We start from the raw sequence: 7,180 nt of genomic DNA, 5'->3' as shown, positions 1-7,180 counted from the left end.
AGGATGATACTTCTGACGGTAATTAATTATCCTTAAGATGGTAATTACTGATACTTCTGATGCAAATTAATGATACTTATGATGGTAATTAATGATACCTATAATGCTAATCAATCTTGTTCGTGTGTAGTAATTACTGACGACGGGAATAGAAGAGGTGGTTGTGTAATGTTTGGCTGTGTTGGGGGTACTGATAGAAGTAGTGTGTGTGGGTGGGTGGGTGGGGGTGATTGTGTAATTTGGATTTTAACTTAGCTTTAACAATTTTATAGTCATTTCCCTACGATGTCTGCAGTGTGGCAGTTTATAGTGATGTATAGCACTGGAGCATCATGTCGCATACATGTAGCATCATGTCCCGCCCAGTCATTATCCTCAACAGGTCCAACACTGACATTTAATGCTGAGCGCCAGTCTAGACAGCTGCTAGCGTCATTTTTATAAGTCTGTGGTATGACTCGGCCGAGGTTCGGACCCACGAATTCCCTCATCGCAGCCGGACGCTCTAACGACTTAGGCTACTGGAGTGGTTCACCACTACTAACACGACTATTACTACAACTACCACTACCAGTTAAATACGGCGATTGCCGTGACGAACGTTACAAAATTGATTTTAGTTTCTTACCGAAATGAGAATCATCAATAGCCATGGAAAGAATGGCGACACTGCTACATACATAATGATGACAACCACTGGACTAACTACATGAAGGATGTGATGTGCCACTATCGGCTTCTGTAGTGTGGGACTCATTACCATTTCTGCTCCTATTAAAAGATGGACGTTTTAGAAGAGAATAATGAGAAGTTATAGTTTTTGGACCTATACTTAAGTTTTGATATTGATCATTATTTTCACAACAGTCAGAATTGGAATCACTTCGGAAAATATCCTCAAGAAAACGACTCGATTCATAAAATTAAATACCATTGACAATTAAAATAAAGATCTTGAGAACAGTTTTGCAAAATGCGGTTGGTGTTGATTTTTGGGAGCTTAATTTTCTTCGGAAATGATAATAATTATTCAAAATGCGGAAAGAGCCGAAAAAGTCACCTGGTGTAAGTGGTCTACTACAGTGTAGTGAAGATGTTACCTTGAACGGCACATTATTTGCATTCCCAGTGTTTAATAGTTTTCAATGTAGTCACTAAACACATTATATTTAATGTACCATTATTTTCTTATTGGTTTTAATGTGACCGTGTTACAAGTCTATGGCCTAAACTGAGTAACAGAAAGAAGCAAAAGGAGCAAGTTTTCTGAAACTTAACAAAATGATTTGATTATCAAAGTTATAAACGAAAATTTTAGAGGAACGTACGGTATTATGAATTTAATCCAAAATAATCTTAATAGGTTATAATCAAGTCCAAAAGAATCGAATGAGGTTTAGTTCCTCGAATGTTCTGGTATGCCAAGAGTCCTGATGCATCAAAATGGCATTGTCCAGAACATCTTTGAATAATTCACAAAAGTCCAAGAATACTATATTAGTCTATTACGTACTTTGTAGTTCCAAAGAATAATCTAAACAAAGTTTCCATCACAAATGACATCTAAACATAACGTTAAATACGACTGAAGACTGGTGTAACAACAAGAACATAGGAATAAAAATAGAAAAGTGTTCACCTCCAAGCACAAAGGTTGGAAATGCATTTTTCTCCTTCTTGCTACGTGGCATTTGCAAATACCGTCCATAGTAAAGGAATGCACTTGACCAAACCCATCCAATGGGAAATAACTTAATTCTTCTGGAAACGAACCTGACACCACCAGTCAGTGATAAATTATACCAAACTTGTCAACGGCTTTATTATTAATATTAGTACTGTTCGTTATCACCTATTTATAGATCCAACGCAATATTCCCTCTTCATATCATAAATAGAACGTTATCCCCGTGTATCAAAGTTAGTTATATAAAATCATGATTACAGATGATCATTAAAGTATACAGTTATGAGCAAAAATTATACATAGACGCAATCATGTACCAAGAGTTACAAGAACGAAAGATATACATAACAGACAATTACCTATGACCTTTACAAAAACCTATTTGTGGGAAACGTAGTAACGCATGTCGTGAATCGGTTTGATTAATTTGCAGTCGTGATTTTACTTTTTCATTTTGCAGATTTGGGTGACTTGGATAGGATATATATTATACCTATGCAACCATAAAGTGATAAGAAGAAGATCATTTTTAGGAAAGGTTAATAAGCGGTCATACCTAGCAGACATGAAATATCGGAATCAAAATAATCACAAAATTGTGATGATATTTCTACAAATAGCTCTTACATATTCAGGTAAACGAAAATTTTCCAACTTTAAAGTGCCATCCTAGTATATATAAAGTAAATACAATTTAATATTATTTGAATAGAAAATCAAGTCTGGAAGCGGTATAAAAAACGCGATGAAAACATTCGCCATAATAACTGAGAAATAGGCTCAGGTGTGTTTTCGAAAATAATACACATCGGACCAATTTTATCGCTCGGTAATTTCAGGAGTGTGTAGATCGCCTGACGTAATATTTTGAACACACACATTACTTCCGTTTCTCTCGAAACATAAACAAAGCACTTGTTCCGTTCCATATTAGCTAGTTTGAAAAGTTTTATCATCACAGTCATGCCAAGAGGAGATCGTGGAGATACAAGCAAGGGCAGCGGAGTCAGGTGTGTTACAGCAAATTGTTGGAATTCAAATGCTGATGGTTTTCCATGCATTCCTTTCCGAAAGACCAAGCACTTCGTCGCAGGTGGACAGATTTTGTAACAATCAAAAGAGCAAACTGGGATGGTCCGACTGAGTTTTCTGCCCTCTAGGCTCTATTCCTTTCAGTTCACACCAGAATGCTTCCCATTTAGGTATAAATTTGATGTTGAGGATATGGGTAGGGCACGAAAAGAAAGTCAAACTCAGTGCTGCTGCCGCTCCGTCATTCCACTGAGTGAAGGAAACTGACAACCAAGCCAAGGTAACTGCGAATTTATCAGAAACTTCAACACCAAAGCAACAACTGTGTAGGCTTGAAATGTTGTTACCATCAGAGTTAATAACTTGTTAAGTGTCACCACCAAAGAAAATAAGAAGGGGCTATTCAAAGAGAAAAGTTGCAAGGGTGAGTTTTTAATGACAGGTACCATATTATATATATGATATTCAACAGATCAGTCACTGCAACATTTCCATTTCTACCCTATAGAACGTTTTTTCATAGTTTTCAAAACAAATGCATTAAATATCTAATTAATCAATAACTGAGATATAAACAGTGGATAAATAGTCACAATTTTCATGTTGCCTTCAACTTTGTTTGACCATGTGAATAGAAAAATCTTTCTGCTGGTAGATTTAGAAGTAAAACATATTTTTCATTGTCGGACAAATGTGTGAATCAGATTACATATAGATACTTACAAACGTGACGAGGTTTATTCCCATCCGCAATGAATAAAAATCTGACTAACACAAAATATAGTAGAAATTTTACAATATTGTTTTATGATTTTTTTCAGTGGTGGTGGTGTTGTCATGTTCAACAATTTTTCAGTTGTATCATGGCAACAATCATTTAAGTCCATCAAGTTTTTCAATTAGTAGATTTATTTCTTATTGATCAATGATATTTGGTATGCAAAAGCATCTTATGGAGCACATTTCATATAGGTATGTGACTTTGATTTAACTGTATTGGTCTAGTAATTTATTGAATTTGGAAACATTTTTGTTAGTGCACACTTTAATTTTCATGCAAGATAGCAGAAAACCAAGCTTTGGTGAATATATTTTATAACTTATAGGATCTAAAGTGTTTGACAAGCTTGAAGAGATTGTGACAGCAGACAAATGAAAAAATATGTACCAGTGCTGTCATCTGGACAACAAGCTTCAAGTATACAACTCTGTCATCAATTATTTTGCACCAAAGCTGACTGGTTTCTCCTATCATGGAATGCTTTCAAGGTAAAGCCTAAATTATTGCACACACAAAAATTCTGATTCAGGTTTTTCAGTGTTTTATTTATAGTCCAGTATATTCATATTCAAATTAAATCATATATATCAAGACCTGATCTTTTGATATCCTACAATGTAAAATTGTATAACAGTTTTTAGTGTTTTGGAATGTTTGCAAATAAAGTATCTATAAACATAAATTATCTGTATTCTGATAGAATTATATACTGTATTTTGCATCTTTATTTACTTGGAAATAGGCTTTAGCTAGCTGCATTGCATTTTAATGAAAACAGCCAAAGAGAGAAAGCATGCACTAAGGATGTGAGAGACAGATATAAAATACTGTATCCAAAGTACAAGAAAGGAGAATACATTGTCAGGAAAATCCTTGTCGACTCAACATATGGCAAGAATATACATTAGTAATTAATGAGCATAAAGGCATATATCACTTAGAAATATAAATATTGTTGTACCAAGTGTATGTACCTATATTATTTTTTTAAATTATTAAATTCAAACAGTAAAGGCAAAATATTTGTTAAAGTTGACACTCCTTTAATTTTAAAGGTCACGAATTTTCCCTGTGGTAAAATAGTAAAAATATATAAACAATTGTAAAGACAAATACTTTTAATTCATGTATTAACTTCAACAAAAGGTTGCAGTTTTTGGCTTGTACAATACAATGCATATTAAATTAAATTTGCAGATTATGTCAAATGTCTGATGAAAACAGCATTCACAATTGGACAGGTGTCTCACATGAATGATGAAGGAGTAAAACATATGGTAGATATATCACCACCAATATGTAGTCTGTATAAGAGGCTTGACAAGGATATTGTTACTCAAAATCTTCCTAGCATGTTTAATTGCTGTCAGCCTCATGAAAGCCAGTGTAGTTCAGGTTTTGATCAGGAAAGGCAGTACGGATCCTCTGAAGAACACATGATAGAATGATGACCCTCACTTCCTTGCCCAAGAAGTGCCAACACCACAGAGCAAATTGTCTATATGCTGTATACCGATGGTTTCTGAAATAATAATTTGAAAACTGAGTTGAAATAAAATATGCTTTATGCATTAGATCAAATTTGGAAATCAAAAGTTTTAGTAGATAGTATTAGTAGTGACCCAGTGTGATTTATCATTACTTTGTATATTGTATATCAATAAAGTTCAATGATTCCAGTATAATCTGCGCATATATATATATATATATATATATATATATATATATATATATATATATATATATATATATGACCATCTTATTTTGTGACACAAAAAATGAAATAAAACAATATTTGTACATGTATATGTGCTTTTTTTTATCATGATTCATCAGTATCACTGGTATAAAGGTTAGACAGTGTAGGCCTCCAGAACATGGGTTCAATCCAAGAAGATGTCATAAAATGACTTGAAAAAGTGGTTTATTTATTTGCTGTATTAATAACCCCAATACTATGCTGTCATGTATAGATCATGAAAGCAAAATTTATGAAAACAAAAGAACATGAAAAATTACTCCGATATTTTACTTACTCATTTCCTTGTTCTGGATGTTCTCCAAATTGTTGTCTATACTGGTAGTATGCAAATTTTAAAACATGGATGTCGAGACAAACTGCAGTGAACCCTGGATGGTGTGCTATACACTGTATCCCCTGGTATTCATTGCGGATACTTGTGACATTCTCTATGCCACAACAACATACACATTCCCTTGCTGTAGGCATTACCAAACAATGTCCACATTTACACGTAAAATATAGTTTTCTTCTTTAATGCATTGTGCTGTGCTTGTCAAATTTAATCTCCTATTTATGAACACATCAATAGCACAGTAGAATGACACAAACTGACTAAAGTCAGGAACAGATAAAACGTTTAGTACAGCACTGTAAAAATAAATTAGATATGAAAGAAAATAGAAGTTGCAAGAAGATGCTTACCACAGACAAAAAAGGTTTATTTCATAGTTTATCAAAATCAACTATTAGCATATATGAGAAATTCGAAATCTTAACTTATAATACAGCGTACAGAATATGAATTCAATTTTAATGTCATGAGAGTATATTATCCTGCCTATTTCAATAGTTGTACAAAAGAGAACCTCCTCTCCTTGAAATCGTAAATACTTCTAAATCATATCAACTTGTTCACAGGTTTTCAAAGCTTACAACTGTGATCCGATGTACCTTTTACTTATCAACGTATAGATACGTCTCTAACCATGAAATACTATACACTTGTGCAGCCTTTATTACAGGTGAGAAAAAATCCAAATTTGTAAAGGAACAGGAGACTGTCAATATCGTCGGATACACATATTTATCGTAACTTAGGCCGTAGACATATTCAGAAAACAATTACCATGAATTGTCCGTCAATCTATCTTGTCTTTCTTCTTCGTCATCTTCATCTGCAACTTCGGATTGTTCGGTATTGGAAATATAGGGTTCAAACTGGTACGGATTAATTTGGGTGACGATACCAACTGAGCCTTTGTTTACAACAAGTGTTCATAATGTGACGTCACGCTTTGTTTTCACTAAATACCGGAAGCCGTCGGCGGTTGCCTTCGGTTATGATCGTAAACAGGTGCAAACGCGATATTAGGTAGGCTCCCACGCAGTTATTACTGAAAATTTTTCAATCGGATTTTTTACATTCGTATTTTGAATATATAATCTCTTTTACCAAGAAATAAACTGAATAAATGTAGATACACTGTTATGGAACTTTAAGATTAAATATCTGCACATATTTTAACTGTTGCGAGTCTAAGATTTCAAACAGTGAAACATAAAAAAGGAAGACAAACAAGTTTAATAAAAATCAGCAAATAATTTATTTTCTTCGATACAAAGTGAAAATTTAAAAATAACATAGAGTATTGTGAATTCAGTCACTAATAATACTAAAGGTTCTATCAAAAAATATAAAATATTCCGAACGAATACCAGTGGCGTTTTGAATCAAGTCCAGTCTTGAATGTGTTGAGTACAAATAGTCTGAAACAGTGTTGATGTGATTAATCGAACACGTTTCTAAATGAATGTATAATTATCTCAAAATACTGACTGAATCCAAAAGTATCGATGAGCACTTTGTAAAGCCAATGAATAATTTAAATGAATAAATCATCGCAGATTAAGACTGAGCACTACTAAAAGACTAATT

The 7,180-nt window shown here is 33.5% G+C and overlaps 1 long non-coding RNA gene across 1 annotated transcript; it reads left to right on the top strand.

The window, feature by feature from the left end:
- The first annotated feature begins 3,874 nt into the window (after positions 1–3,874).
- On the top strand, positions 3,875–4,948 carry LOC149799080 (uncharacterized). The gene is made up of 2 exons (XR_016420866.1): positions 3,875–3,988; positions 4,698–4,948. It is a non-coding gene; the product is annotated as an uncharacterized LOC149799080 (long non-coding RNA).
- Positions 4,949–7,180: the final 2,232 nt, after the last annotated feature.

Source organism: Sinohyriopsis cumingii, chromosome 5 (genome assembly GCF_028554795.1).
Source record: "Sinohyriopsis cumingii isolate HCF-2022 chromosome 5, ASM2855479v2, whole genome shotgun sequence".
Taxonomy (NCBI): Eukaryota; Metazoa; Mollusca; class Bivalvia; order Unionida; family Unionidae; genus Sinohyriopsis; species Sinohyriopsis cumingii.
Note: the sequence above shows the minus strand (reverse complement) of the source record. Positions and strands in the feature narration are given on the sequence as shown.